General features: G+C 39.9%; 1 pseudogene; it reads left to right on the top strand.

The window, feature by feature from the left end:
• Window positions 1-8,038: 8,038 nt before the first annotated feature.
• Window positions 8,039-8,981, top strand: LOC129373810 (uncharacterized; annotated as a pseudogene).
• Window positions 8,982-16,247: the final 7,266 nt, after the last annotated feature.

The raw sequence follows: 16,247 nt of genomic DNA, 5'->3' as shown, positions 1-16,247 counted from the left end.
AGACTGAATCAAACGGAGTCAGGATGTTTTTTACAGTGTAGAGAGGCGTAAGTTTTTCCTTCATGTTTATAAGAAACAGAGGAAATGTTTAGCAATCTGAAGTTAAATCTGCTGAATCTGCTTCACTTCATCTCTGTTCACTTCTTTGAAACTTTTATGTCTATTTTTTAAAATAATCAATATTATCTTTTCTGTGGCTGAAAAATAACAAACTGCCTGAAATAATGTGATGTTTTCCTAACTGGGAGCAATTTAGCAGGGGCTCGAAAATATAATCCTGTTTATTAATGCAAAATTAACAATAAGGATGTAAACAGTGGCATGTAAATGTTGAGTAATTATGCTCAAACTTGCATAAACTTTAGCTCATTATCTTGTCTAATATTTCCAAATTCATTAAATGCAAAATCAATTTAGTCAAATAAGAAAGATAATAATACTGAAGTTAAAGAAATGTACATTTCAGTAAAACTACTCTAATAAATACCTTTATTTCCAATAGGTTATTCTAGTCGGCTCATATTACCTGCATCCAACAGAAACATGCAGCAGCAGCAGCATGTTTCTGTTGCAGGTGTAAAACCAGTTCAAGTATCTTCATGCTGCGTTTAGAGGCAGGTTGGCAAAACACCTTAGGAGTAACAATGGATTAAACTGTTGTGGAAAAAGTGAGCAGAGGGAACAGATACAGGAACTGCAGGAGCCCCTAATGTATCATGTCAGGATAGGAATAATAGAAAGTTGGTCACTCTGAGGTAAAAATAAAGATAAAAACAGCTTCCAGTCCAGCTGATCCAGCTGACTGGGTGGGCGATGCCCCCAGTGCTGCCAGGTCTTTACCTACTGGTGTTAGATTCTTACTTACATTTCCAGCTGCTACTGAAGTTGCTTTTTTCCCCAGAGAAGAAGCCGCTTTCTTCCCTCCTTCCCGGACTGCCACGAACATAGCTGTTGTAAGGATTGTAAGACAATCTGTGATCAGAATGTCAATGGCTTTGAGCCTCTTGAACAAGTTGATAAGCGGTAAGTCTACAGCCGCTCTGATCATGATGCCAGGGAGGTCCAGCCCCTAACTGTCTGGCCATCGATCTCATGAAAAACTCCATAATGTTTGCCATCAGGATCATCTCCACCAGCAGCTGAACCACCATGGTGATGGACACCGGAGGCTTGTCGTTTCAGTGTCTCAATGAGGTTTTTCATTTCCTGTTCCAGACTCTGTAGCTCTTCCAGAACCTTTTGGGCTTCCTCCATGATGTCTTTGGACTTGCTGGCGCTGTAAGCATCAGAACCAACTCATCCTTTATCTGAGGGGTCCATATACAAATGATGAACGAAAGGAAACAAATAAGTTAAGTTGTAATTAGTTAAGTTTGTGTAGCATAACATGGGTAGTGTGTGCCTACCAACTGGTGCTTCTGCTGTGCAATAGGTTGTGCTGGGTGGGGGCAGTTCAGTGCCATTTCCTTCTGCTTCACTGTCTTCCTCCCCAGAGTCTGACTCTGAATCTGTATCAGCCTCATCTCTCTCTGGAACTTAATTATGAAATGCATAAACAGACACAATAAAAAAATGCAAAAAGCATCATGCTAACCTTTAGAATTAGGCTTATTGGATTTTACTACTTAATAACTCTCTGTCACAGCCTCTAACCCGCGGGTGATCCACTTGGGCCTGGAGTCTCCTGGCTGGATTCTCCAGGTTGGTCACTGCTGCAGGGTTCTGTCTGGTCCTGGTCACTGCTGCAGGGTTCTGTCTGGTCCTGGTCACTGCTGCAGGGTTCTGTCTGGTCCTGGTCACTGCTGCAGGGTTCTGTCTGGTCCTGGTCACTGCTGCAGGGTTCTGTCTGGTCCTGGTCACTGCTGCAGGGTTCTGTCTGGTCCTGGTCACTGCTGCAGGGTTCTGTCTGGTCCTGGTCACTGCTGCAGGGTTCTGTCTGGTCCTGGTCACTGCTGCAGGGTTCTGGTCGGGTCCTGATCACTGCTGCAGGGTTCTGTCTGGTCCTGGTCACTGCTGCAGGGTTCTGTCTGGTCCTGGTCACTGCTGCAGGGTTCTGTCTGGTCCTGGTCACTGCAGGGTTCTGTCTGGTCCTGGTCACTGCTGCAGGGTTCTGTCTGGTCCTGGTCACTGCTGCAGGGTTCTGTCTGGTCCTGGTCACTGCTGCAGGGTTCTGTCTGGTCCTGGTCACTGCTGCAGGGTTCTGTCTGGTCCTGGTCACTGCTGCAGGGTTCTGTCTGGTCCTGGTCACTGCTGCAGGGTTCTGTCTGGTCCTGGTCACTGCTGCAGGGTTCTGTCTGGTTCTGGTCTGGCCCTGGTTTTTGCCTTTTTAAGAAGAACTGGGAGATCTTTCCTTTTCTCTTCATTTGGGCCCTACACAAAATAAGAGCCTGGTATTTACACGCCATGACTGTTTGGCAGAGACAACACTATTTTAACTATTATTTAAACTATAGCTTTTAGTTTTCTGTAGCTAGCTAAAATAATACTAAATTAAAAATACATTAATTAAAATTAATTAATATAACTAGTTGGGTTATAATTCAAAGCTTTCATTTGACATAGCCTACTTACATTTCAGTCATTATAAAACTTAATGATTTTTCTCATATTCTTTCCACACATTTCAAGCAAGAGCTGGGAGATATAAAACATTACAGGGCAGCATGTCACTAAAACATGTGTTAAAAGAATCTGTCTAAACACGACCTACCAGCACTAGCGTGGCTAATATAATAAACGAGGCACTACGCAGCGGTACACAACCATTTTGTTTTCTTTTTAGAAATGTATGACAAGAGCCGCCTCTTATTAGGAAAGTAACAGCGGTTACCGCTGAGCGGTAAAATGTAAATACCTGCAAAACTCCTCCACGGTGTAACTCTAAAGCCGCGGATGTGTTTTGAATCAAGCAGGACCCGCATGTCAGTTTAACCAATGAACAGCGTCGGGCATCGAGCTGCCTCCAGGGACAGTCGGAAATTACAGTTTTCCTGGCAAATCTTTGCCGATGTCATAAGTATTATATTTTAAAATGACCATTTCCAGTGGGGTGGCAGTAGGGGTGGCAAGGGCTACTACTTTGCAATCGAACCAAGTGAGTGACAGGAATCCAGCCAACGATACGATACGGTTCACTTTCGCTGCAGCCAATCATCGCATGCTATTTTGTGTACGTGCCTTGGTCATACACGCTGTGGCACCGTGCAGGTGAGAATTGTGCGGCGGAGTTAAGAGACGTGAAAGCTAACACTTTATAATGTCTAAGTGGGACATCCACTCACCAAGCCAAAGTAAAAAAAAAAATAAATGCACTTCTTCTAAGATCAAATGGCCGTCGGAGTTTGTGCAACTACAAGAACAGTACAGTGGAGTGACCGTGTCAAGGAGGCAATGGGGCAAAGGGGGAATTTCTGCCCCATTTCTGCCATCACCTGATGATGTGATGGCAGAAATACTGATGAGATTACTCTTTTTATTAGTAAGCTCTGTGTGATCACATTGATGCTCGTTTTTCAGAGCATGAATTAAAGCAGGAGTGTCAAACTCCAGTCCTCAGGGGCCACTGTCCTGCAGTTTTTAAATGTGCCACAGGTCCAAAACACTGGAATGAAATGGCTTAATTACCTCCTCCTTGTGTAGATCAGTTCTCTATAGTCTTGCTAATGCTTACTGTGTGCCACATTTTTGCCTGTGAGCTGCTGGTAACTATAATTTCCTGAGGGAGTCTTCCCAAGGAATCAATAAAGTCAAGTCTAAGTCTAAGTCTAATGACCTAATTATTCTATTCAGGTGTGGTGCAGCAGAGGCACATCTAAAAGTTGCAGGACACCGGCCCTCGAGGACTGGAGTTTGACACCTGTGAATTAAAGGAATGGTCTGCATATTGAAGCGTTGAGTTCAGACTTTTGGATAAGGAGACATTTGTACACTGGCAAAGAAGTATGAGGCCATTCTCCTCCGCCCACAGATTATGGAGGCCATTAACAGTCAATATGCTGAATTCAAGTACATGAAGCAAGAAGCAGACTGACCATCAACCTGGGCCAAGTGTACAACCACTGGAGAAGTGAGAAGGGCAGATGTGAACAAAACTGTGTAATTAAATATTTTACAAGAATTTATACTGCATCACAAGCTACAGAAAACATTTCATTGTGCAAAATGTGAATATTTTAATTTGAACAAAAAATTATGTCTGAAAGGTGTAATGTCTCATTTCTCAACCTGGCTAAAGCAGGACTCTTATACGATGCATCTCATGAACAGCAATGATTTCTTTTTTTTAATTATTTTAATTGGGAAAATCACTTAAATTAAAAGCAAACAAATAAAAATTGCTGATGTAATTTGATTCTTTTAATAAGCCATGCAACTTTCTATGATCCCAGATTTCTAACAAGTGTAATACTTGTGCGTGGCCACGCCGTGCACACTGATGATGCCCACAGTGGTCCTCAGTGTGCTCAGGAAGCTTGTGTGTACGCCCAGACACATGAGCAATTAGAGGGAACATTCCCCTTAAGCACATCACAGGTTTAAGGAGAATAAAATGGCAGACAGGATGGCTAAGGAGATTACCAATCAGGTAAGGACAGATATTAATGTTAGTTTTAACAAAAAATTTAAGCAAAAAATGAAAGACAAGCGGCAAAAGTTATGGGTAGGAGAAAGGACAGAAAGGTAGTTTTATAAAACCCAAGAGGGAACTGGAGAAGTGAGACAAGCAAAGAAACAGCAGAGAAGAGATAATTATTTCACAACATAGAATCAGACTCACTGGTCTGAATAGATCAATATTTTTGATAGGGAAACCTCAGAGAGGGAAATTTGATTGTGGGGATGAGGAGACAATAGAACATGTATTTCTGCATTGTAGGAACTCAATTCAGAAAAACAAGTTAATTAACAACCTTAATAATATGAAAACGGATATTGTTGATCTATTGCATAAATATTCAGGAAGCAGAGGATATCAGGCTATATTTGAAATAGTGCAAGTTGTATAATAGGGTAAAATTGTTTTTATTTTTGTCATTTGGGCCTCAAAGTTAAAAAGGTGCACAAGGTCTTAAAGCACTGTACAAAAACACAACAATCCATATTAATCAATATTCTAATAATTAATCAGACCATACTGCCATCATGTGGGACAATGCAAAGCAAATTTAGTCTGTTTTCCCTGATAGGCATAAAGGTGCTGTTGAGGGGTTACTGCTGCTGTCAGAACTGGAGGACTGTGCTGATCTGAGACTGTAGTTTTTAAACAGACCAGAGGAAAGAAGGTCGCTGGTTGTGAAGTTATGAAATAAGCAATCTTCTGCTGTTTTACTAAATAAACTGATCATATCTGACTGTTTAACCTCCATAGAAACTTGGCTGCAGGCTGATTTAAAGAAGGAGAAAGAGGGGTTAACGCTATGTAATATTTTGATGTTGACACCTCTGAGATCTAGTAGAAAATGTAGAAAACTCAGTAGCTGCTGATAGGGGCCCTTCAGAGGCCCTCCAGACATTCAGGGGCCCCTTGAAATAAATGGCTGAATTGTAACACAGGGTAGATCTAAAACTAACCCTAACCCTAAACTTAACCCTTATCCCTAAAACTAACCCTAAGCCCAGATCTAAAACTAGCCTTTGTTTATTGAGAATTAAAATGTTAATTGATTTGGAAGTATTTACATTTTACATTTAATCTTTTCAACTAAATTGTATTATTAACTGACTGAAACTGAAACAATTCTGAAGAAATTATGACTAAAAGTAATTAAGATGTTGCTGTCAAAGGCAGCACTGCAAACCTAGACCTCCACTGATATGACATCGTTAACAGAGTAATATAATTTTAGATAATTTAGTTAGCCTAATGCAGCATGTCTGTGTTTTAGAGTAAATAAAGGTTTCAAAAAGCTTACTGTGTCAGTCGACCTGCAGAGGGAGCAGAGCTGGGATTTGGTCCAGTGAGGTTTTCCAGAGGTGGTTTGGTCAGCAGCTCCTTCAAGTTGTGCAGCTTGAGGTTGTGTTTCAACAGGAATCCAGCAGGCATTTTATAGGACGCTGGATCGCCTGACCTCTTCCTCTGACTTACATTTTCCATCTTGCAATACGTGTGACGTGATAAACACCAATATTTACCAAGCTGTGTAAAGGTTGATCTTATTTAGAAAAAGTATTCAGGTGGCTCACATGATTAAACAAACCAGATCTAACTGAATAAAGCTTTGAAAAGCTCAAAGGGTTTTTTGTAATCGTCTGTCCTTAATCCTAACTTTCTTCTGCTTCCATGGTTCTCAGTTTCTATGAAGTTTCTTTTAGTTTTCACTTTTAGTGCATGTTGTATTTCGTTGGTTTTAAATTAGTCAGATTAACAGAATTAGTCAGATTAACCATTTTCTACATTTTAGTTTTGTTACCTAGAATTACTCTCTGACGTGTCAATAATGATAATTTATGTTATTAAAGCTAAAGTTTAACGTTAATAACATAAAGCAACATAATTTTTAACGTTTAATCAGTAATACGTTTATAACAAATTTATGTCAGGTCATGATTTCTTGGTTAAGTTGTCATAAAGACATTTTGAATAATGCCAACTTTGTATTAAAAGTGTCATAATTTACCAAAAGGCACTTTATGACAACAGTCATAAATATTTGAAGACTAACTCATGTTTATGACGCTGCTATGAAAGACTTATTCACAACCCGTCAAATACAGTGTTACCTATTTTTTAAGTTTGGAATGGTTTAGATTACTTTGGTAAGTTTGACCCTCCCATTAATTTGAGTGATGAATACATCGGGTGATTGATGGAGGTTTATTGTTTGGCAAATGTCCGGTGTGGTGACGGGAGGTGTTGTAAAAATTTTTTTTTACCACTTTTTGAACTTGAGATGTCAGAATAAGTTAACATTTTTGATGACCACCTCATCTGCAGTGAGGTGGTCATCACCTCAAGTTGGGAGGTGAGGTGATGCGTCACCTGACTTGAGGTCAGGTGACGTGTTAATGAATATATCTCTGTGCAAAATGAAACCAGATTTGTGAAACACCTCGCCGCCTTTAAGTCTAAGTTTGCTGTTTACTTTCCCTTGCACATGATCTTTCAGAGAAGTAGCTGAGTAAATATGTACGACAAAGCCTCTTTTGATATGCTGTATTTCAGTTTGGGGAGATACAGTAAAACTTCACAAAAAAGAAATTATACATTAAGTCTAAAAAATAGTTTTAGATTAATCTCATTTAACTTTACCTTTACAAAAAGTATAGGAATATATTAAAGTAAAGGACATGAAGATAAAAAAGGTGAAAAGCTTAAAGGGAAAAAATGACATAAAAGTAGAGGAAAAGTAAAGATAGAGAGAATACATGAAAAAACCCTGGAAGTCAGCTTTAATAACTAGAAAACACAACATAGCGACCAACAATATACTGTATGTGTATATAAGAATATCAACTAAAATATCACTGAAAATTACATGGTACAAGTTAATACAAGATAGAATATCTGAATCTAAAACCCTGTCTAGTTTTCACACTACATTTTCTTCCTGATGAAGCTTACAGTTAGAGCAGTTTCGGTTCTTGAGCTGTTTCTGTGGCTTTGCCGCTATCAGTATTATCATAAACCAAAAGTTTAATTGGAGCATACTGTTGTGCTGTTCCAGCTGAAAAAACACAGAGACACCAGCGAGATGATCTTTGAAAACCTTCCTGAAAGATAAATTTGCCTTAATCAAGAAATAAATTGTTTTTGTCACATGATTATAACATTAATGTGTTTTCAAAAGGAACAAGCAGTCAGAAACATTTATGTCTTCCTCAACATCAACATTTGTCTTTAAATGACAGAGGACAATTGCTGTGGAATGGGATTTATTTGAAGATGACATGCAAAACATGACTGATTAGGTCAAGCAACTTGATAAAATCAGATAAGTAGCCCCAGTAATAACAGTATTATTACTTATTTGAACATTAAATAATCCTTACAAGTGTAAGCAATAAGAAAAACGTTGTATCCCAGGATGGATAACGACTTTCGGATGATGTTCCTGTTCCAGAGGATCAGCTACTCAGAATTTGTTAGGAAGTACAATGATGAACTTCCTGAGATGCTGCAGTTTCTTGATCAGATTGAGCAGTGTGCCGTTCAGTTAGACAGCATGAATAAGGGAGCAAAGATCTCCAGTGTGGCGGGGAGCTCAGTGGGAGCAGTGGGAGGGATCCTGTCCATCGTTGGTTTAGCCTTAATTCCAGTTACATTCGGTGTGTCTGTGGGGTTGACCATTGCTGGTGCGACCCTTGGAGCAACCAGTGGAGTGAACAGTTTGGTAACCACCTTAGTAGGGGCTGGAGTTAATAGTGCACAAACAAAACAAGCAAATACAGCCTTTCAAAAATTTATGTTTGGTGTTCAGAGAATCCAGGACTGTCTGGATGAGGCAGCCAAACCACCATATGCTGGAGTTACACAAAGCAGTGGAGCTGTGCTTTACTTGGAAGTCAGGAAATGATGTGGTATTGAAAAGAATGTTGAAGGCACCTTTGGTGGTGTTTCTGCTTGTAAGACCTGTCAAACTAACCAACCAACTGTAACCAATGTGGCCTCAAATGTTCCTGAAATTAGTCAGGCAGCATTCAGAGGGTCTCTTGCTCTCTCCAAGGGAGCTAGAGTCGGCCTTATTGCAGCCAATGCCCTCTTCTTTGGCTTGGATATCTTCTTTATTGCCAAAAACAGCATAGCCCTGGCTGAAGGGACAGAGACTGAGGTCTCTACGTTCCTCAGAGCCAGAGCTGCTCTTTGGCGGTCAGAGGTCGAGGCCGGGGAGAAAATCTGCAACTCACTGTGTCTCAGCAAACTGACTGCTGAGGAAAACAGAGAAATGCTTAAGAAGCCATTTTATCCCATCAGCTTAAAACAGTTTATCTTTTTGAGGGGGTGTGAATACTTATATTGGAAAGTGGTGAAAATGATTCTTTAGGGGCCAAAACAGCAGCCAGTCTGACTACTTTGGCACAGACTATTTGGGGTGGCACTTGAACAATCACCCTCAGCAGTATACAAAGGCTGAGCAACCTGTGTGAGAACACACACAGCAGCAGGTATCCATGCTGAGGTTAATATCAGTCAGCGACACAGAGACGATTAGTATGACATGTGCTCTAAGGGGACTCTATGGGTGCATTCATACCGGATAGTCTGGTAAAATCGGTTCAATTCGGGACTAAAATTGCAACATTTGTTACATTTTCAGAACTCTAGTTTGCATTCTAACATGGATACTTTTTTTTGTTTTAAGTTTGTTATTCCACGTCTTCTAACGGTAAAAATTTCTTTCTGCTGACTTACTAACAGTGTTTGCAAAATGACTCAGCAGAAAGGGCAAACATACATAAAAACTGGACCACTATAGTAATGTAGACCCAGCTGCTCCCCTTAGAGCTCAGATCAAACATTTTAACCTTAGTTTACTCTACTGTCTGCTAGTCCACAGTGTAGCCTGGCGCCACGCTAGTATGTCTTTACTAATGCATGTAAATTAGCTTGTGTTTGTGAGACGGCCACGCACGTGGTAGCCGTGCTATGACGCAGAATGGGCATCAGCCAATGAAACGGGTCCCCTGTGGTAAGATCCATTGACCACAGTGTCCTGCACTGTAATTAACTTCCTGCTTTTGAAACGGTTGCATTCAAACAGGTTTTCTACCGTTTAGAGTCCACTTCAACCAGACTGAGACATAGGTTTTTAGGCAGATCAGAGTTTGGATTTTAAGTCCCTTGTTGGATTTCAAATTTGCATTCAGACCTCCCCAAAAACTTGGACTTTCTGGACAAACAGAGTAATCCTGGGTTCTCCTGTATACTTGTGATATTTTTACCATTCAACTTTTATACTGTTCATCCTGCTCTCCTAGTGCTGGTTTTATCTCCTGGTATTCATAAGCTTCATACATTTTAGAATATTCAGCTTTTCATTAATTTTTCACCCCATGGGGGAAACTGCTCCATCCTGCGGCAGAACTGAGAATTACAATATAAAATGTCCATTGTGTTTCACAGTGAATGTTTTAGGTCCTGGCAATCAATCATCCAGTTTCAGGGTTGTCAAGGCAAAACGCTGTTTAACACCTGGGAATAATTTGAGCTAATAATGAGAATAATGAGATGATCTCAGGTTTTCCTGACACTTCAGTCTGCTCTCTCCTCTCTCTACTGCAGCCTGTTAGATAATCAGCCCCTCACTATTATTCCAGCACTCACCCTTCCAATATAAACACTTCTCATGCCTTTACTCTTCACTGGTTCCGGCTGTTTGTTCCTTGCTGGCTTTTTATTCCTGGTTCCTGTTTTTGACATTGTTTTTTTTTTTTGTGTATGGACCTGCATTCCAACTTTGTACCAGGATAAACCCATACCCACATAGCTGACACATTTAAAGCCTCACCCCCCTCTCTCTCTACTTCTCCTGAGAGCATGAGATGAGCTGCCAGCTCTCCATTTAACGGGTAAATAGAGTTTCCTAAATAAGCAGCTTTGCAGCCAATTAGTTTCACAAAGCACATCTGTTAACGGTCATTCTTTCTCTTTGTTAAAACTTGCTCTTGTTACTGAACCAGGTCGGTTTTAGTGACTCGGACGAGTCCCAAGGACGTTGTTTACATGTAGTTTTAGGCTAAAAGCAAACTATCAAATGTTTTCCACCATTTCCTCTCCAGAATCAAACATCACAGCTATTTTACTACCATCAAAGAACTTTGACGTGACTCATTAAGTGAATGTCCACAAACATCTTTTAGATTTTCTTTATGTTAAATATTTTATTAGTAAGGCAATTTTGTGAGGATCAGCACAGCTTAATTTCAGTAGCAGAAAAAAATCAAATAAGTAAAATCAATCATCTTATCCAACATATTATTTCTTTCATTTCTGTTTTTAACTCAACAAAAAATTTAGTTCATGCATCAAATGGAAAGGAAAATTGACTTTCTAAATTACAAAAACTTTTTCTGCTCAAAGAAAAAAAAACTTGTATTAATACTCATGGTAACCAAGCAGAGCAAACAGATACATTAATGGATCAGTTTGTGCAAGCTGTCTGAACTGATCCAGCCATTAAAGAATGGAGACTCGTCACCAAAAAAAACAGCTTTGAATGTTATAAACTGGACCGAATCTGTTTTGGATTGTCTCTCTTGGAACCGTCATGCCAGTGTTGTCCACAGTGTAGGCGTACTGCAACCTCAGACGCTCCTCCTCCATCACGGCGTTTTCAGGTGATTTTCCCAGGCAGGCAGCCAGGTGGACGGTGGCTTTATGATTTGTAAGTAAGAGCACCAGAGAAATGGCCAACATGACGATGGAGAAGGGCACTTTGCCAATCCAGGGGGCGAGGTACGGGACGAGATACCGGTTGGTTGTTGGTGCACCATACCAGGCTTGTAGTGCAATGAAATCTGCGAATGCTGGGTCTCCTTCTTTTGCTACAGGACTAACCAGGATGTTAGGGATTTCTTCACATCCAGCCCTCCACATAGAGTTCCAGCTGGAGGGCTGATGTAATGGTTTATGGACATCATGAGAAGTCTCAGGAGAACAATTGCATAGGTCTGGATTGGTGCATCCAAACAGTCGGTGGTCAGGCTGGATACTTCCTATAGCGATGCTGCTTCAGGATACAGGAGGCAGTTCCAGGGAGAATACAGCAGGACGTCTTTGATGGACGGCAGAGGCATCAGACATCTGGCAGGAATCATTCGGTTCTCAATCGATCCATGAGCCAAGAAAACCAGTTCGATCTCCCTCCACTTCCAATCCTCCTCTGTCTTCTTCTGCGCCTCCTCATTCAGCTTTAGCTTTATGAAGTTTCCAAGATTTACCAGATGGCAGAAGACATCAGATTCTGTATTTTCTCTCAACCACTGTTTAACCTCCGGGTAAGGAGTGTTATTAATTGCGTACTCAATCATCTCTCTCTTCTCATCTCTAATCCTGTTTCCCTTTCTATAATGTATTTGATTCTGGAGAGCTTTCTGAGAGACTTCCTGTGGGGAGAAATAGGAGAGTAACATTTTAAGATTAATTTCTTAGCAACATTCTGACTGCTTTTAAGGAAAACTTGACCCTTTACTGTTTGTGTTTTCACAGCCCACCAACATACTCAATAGTGTTGAACTGCTTCCTCAGCTCGTTGATGATCTTCAGGATCTCTTCAGCTCTGCTTCTCAGAGATCAACTGGCTTCTGTCACATAGTTCTTCTTGATCAGATCATTCCAGCTGTCAATCGCTTCTGGAAGGAAGTACGCCATCGCCCCGCCTCTGCAAGCTGAGGACCAGCAGATCAGTACAGGACTGGGCAGATACCATTAGGCCTAGTCAAAGTAATCAAAAGCAACCACACTGTTATTAATTATGAAACAGAGACAAAGCCAAACAGAAAACTGTGTGATGATCCAGGGATCCAACACCAACAGGTTGACTTGATGCAACCTGCTGTGTTTCTTTTAAACTGATTTAAATAACTGAAATGAATTGAAATTGATGGATGATTTAATTGAAATAACTTTTTATGTAAAGTCCATTGAGATGAATTGATGCTCCTTCTACAAACTGACTTTAATATGTAGATGAATCGTATATTTACTGTGATGTAACTGGAGTAAAAGTCTTACCAGGATGCCACCAGAAAGAGCAACAGGTCCAAACGTGGCCGTCAGCGCCAAGCTCTTTGGACCAACTTTCAGGTTGAAGATCAACAGAACAGCACAGACACTCGCCAGGATGTGTGAGAAACCGATCCGTGGTCCACACAAGTTTCCCCCGTTAGTAAAACTGAACTCTATCTGGTTTGTAAGCAGATGGCCCATGTTGGACATGTCCTGTCCTCTGTGTCTCCCCACAGCCATCAGAACATCAGCCAAGACGTGTTTGTCCAGCTCTTCTGGACCCAACATGGAGTTCAGCCTCTTCTTCTCTTTCTTCAGTTTCTCAAACAACTCCTGTATCCTGCTCACTATTTCGTTGCTTCTGTCTAAAATATCTTGAGCCTCACTCAATATTTTCTTTGAATATTTCTCTTCAGTTTTACTGGCGCCAACACAAGCAGCAGCACCAGCATACACAGCGCCCAGTCCTAAGAGAGGAGTAGCTAATCCACCGGTGAGCAGGGAGGCAGCTCCAACTCCAATCAGGACGGCTGATCCCATCACGAAGCGACTGAAGAACAGCAACACTTAACCTCCCTAATTCACACCGGGTCAAATGATCCAAACAGACTCAGAAAACATCAGATGTGTCAGGAAAATCTAAAGCTGTAAAATTTAACCTTTGTGTGTTGGCAGTACCTCTGTTTAACCACGAGAGGGAACTCACATGCCACCAACGGACTCTCAGTGAGTTACTGCGCCGATTCCTCCCCCTGCTGGTCAGAGGAGGACTCTGCAACTTTAATAAATGATCAGAGAAAAGCGAAATTATTCAAGTTTCTCTGCTGCCAAAGCAACTCAGATTCATAATAACCTGATAATAAACATATTTGCAGCCTCTGTAATCTCAATATTCTGAAGCAATTAATTTGATTAATTATTATGAATCAATTATTGAAATATTTGTCAACTAATTGAGTAGTCATTAACCAAAAAAGGTCAATTCCTGAAACAACAGAGCAGTAATTAAGCCAAAATATAAACATTTTGCATTTAAGATTAATAAAAATTGTCTGTAATTATGTTCTACTAAAACATAATTTTAGTTTCACTTGGTTCGAATGTTGTAAATCTCTCATTAATCACTGTTTGATATAAAATTATTACTCAGTTAATCAACAGATCGAAAATGGCAGAGCTTTTGACATGTTGATGTTAGACGTTTTTATTTTTCTACAGATGCATCCTTTGCTACAAATGATTAAGCGTAAACAAAAAGAATATTGGTTTGCTTTTCAAGCAATAAAATGTTTATTTTTTTATTTTAAAAATTATTTTTAATGTATCACAAATATTGTATAAAATAGACAAAAACATCTGCAGAATGTGCCAATTATCAAATTAAAAGATTTATTGATAAGTAAAATAATTGTTAGCTGAAGAAATTTGTGGAAAAGTGATCATTAAATCTTTGTAGATCCAAACATAAAAAGTGTTTTTCACATTTAAAGTCAGATTTTGAAGGTTGATTGTTTTCATTTCTGTGGTGAAACATTTGTTTTTAGTTTTAGCTCATTATCAGGAAAAGGACGAGGTTTTTTCTCCTGAAGCTTGATGGACGAACCACTGCTGGGTCCCAAAGTCTCCTTTAACGTGAAAGTTACCAAACGTTATTTACTACAAATTAAGATAAACCCGTTCAGTAAATGATCTTTTTTTTTTTTAGTCAAAAGTATTAAGAATTGTTTTGTCTGTGAAAATGTTGCCCTAAAATATGAAGAATTGTTAATCTGCATCAACTGCCTGTTCAGTTCTTAATTATTCAGAGGACCTCAAATGGCCCCTGCGCCACACATTGAACACCCTGGTTTACAGTTATAGACAGAGTAACTGAACTGCTGCTGAAACGGTGAAAACATTCAACCCTGAACACAGAAATGAAAACATTGAGTAATAAAAGAAACAGAATAAATCAAACATTAATCCTCTCAGGCTCAAATTACTTGAAAGACTGGCTAAGTTGTTGCAAATCTGCAACACCTGCCTGGAGAGGGTTAATGCTGATTAAGTTCAGATTGATTCATACTCACAGTGCGGCGTCTCTGTTGGTCGACTGAGCGCCAGAATAATCTGATGGAAACTTTGTTCTTAAAGGAAGAGGATGAGGAAGGGGATTTCTGTGTTCTGCTGGTTTACAGGAAAGTTTACTGAAAGTAAAAATCAAGCACAGTTCATAAAATCAGTGAAGTTAATCCATTGTCTCCAAGGAATCCAGGAAAGTAAAATTAATTATTTGTAGCTTAACAGTTTATATCAGGTCAACATGGCTGCATCATGTTTCATCAGAAAATGTTTTCAATGTGAAGAACTGAAGATGGTAAACAGAGACGAACAACTTTAGACTCAACCTGGACTTGAGTCCTAAAGATTCAGGTTTAAATAATTTTACATTTCATATTAAGCATCTTTTGCTATTAATTGATTCATCCAAACTAATCAACAGATCAGTCCTGAGCTGCATTAAGTTGGTTTGAAAGAGTTGAGCTTTTCACATGTTGATGTTTAAGACTTTTTTAGCTGCAGATGATCAAATGTTAACCAGAGGAATAATGTTACTGCATTCTGAGCAAAAATGTTATTTTCCTTGTTTGTAAAAAGGATTTTATTTTCATCTTTTGTCTTTAACAAGCTGGACCTGAAGAATCTCTTGATTTACTGAAGTCTGGATGTTTGATAAAGTCGTATTTAACTCTTGGGAACGTCGTCATGTCAGTGAGGATCTTCTCCCTATTTTGCATTTATTTTGAGATTAAAGTAGAAATAACAGCAGAAATAGTTTAATGTCTTTAGATCAGTGAACGATGCAGGTTGATCAACCTGATCAATCAGAACCACTGCAGTCTGAGCAGAACGGCTGACCTTTGACCCTAAGAAACTGTTTTTCAGTTTATATGCCAAAGAAACCTTTAAAAACCTTTAATTTACTAGAACCATGCACTGCAGCTATTTCATCACATAAACATAAATCATCATGACTCAGTAAGTTCAATGTCCACACATCTTTAAGATTGTTTTATAATCGACGTTTATTAGTAAAGAATAGTTTTGCAAGAGTCGGTTACAGCTTGATGCAGCAATCAGCCGATAATATTGAATCTAATGCTTATAATGCAAAATAAATTCTATCTAAATATATTTTTATCTAAGTCTGAAACTGATATCATGAATGGGAGATGCAGGCTGAGACGTGATGATGACTGAGGTTCAGCAGGGAGAGTTTGGGACGGAGCAGCTGGAGGCAGGCTGCCGTCCTCTGGGGGTTTCTCTGATTCCTCCTGTTACCAACTGATGACTGTCTTCCTCTTCAGACAGGGGAGTCTTCCTCTTTGCCTTGAACATTGGAGCCCAGGCTTAGCTGACATCAGAGGTCCGATTTAGAACTGCAGACTTTGGATCCTCTTGGCTTTGATTCAGGATGTTTTGGTTTGCGTGAGACGGCTGCCTGGAAGAAAAGCCTGTTGTTCCTCTGCTTTGTGGCAGATTTTAGGGTTTCAGCTGATGCCATAGTCTATCCAATAGCACCAAGTAGAAGGAGAATGAGGTG

Source organism: Poeciliopsis prolifica, unplaced genomic scaffold (assembly GCF_027474105.1).
Source record: "Poeciliopsis prolifica strain line A6 unplaced genomic scaffold, Auburn_PproV2 SCAFFOLD034, whole genome shotgun sequence".
NCBI lineage: Eukaryota > Metazoa > Chordata > Actinopteri > Cyprinodontiformes > Poeciliidae > Poeciliopsis > Poeciliopsis prolifica.
The sequence above is the reverse complement of the archived record's forward strand: the minus strand, read 5'-3'. Positions and strand labels throughout refer to the sequence as shown.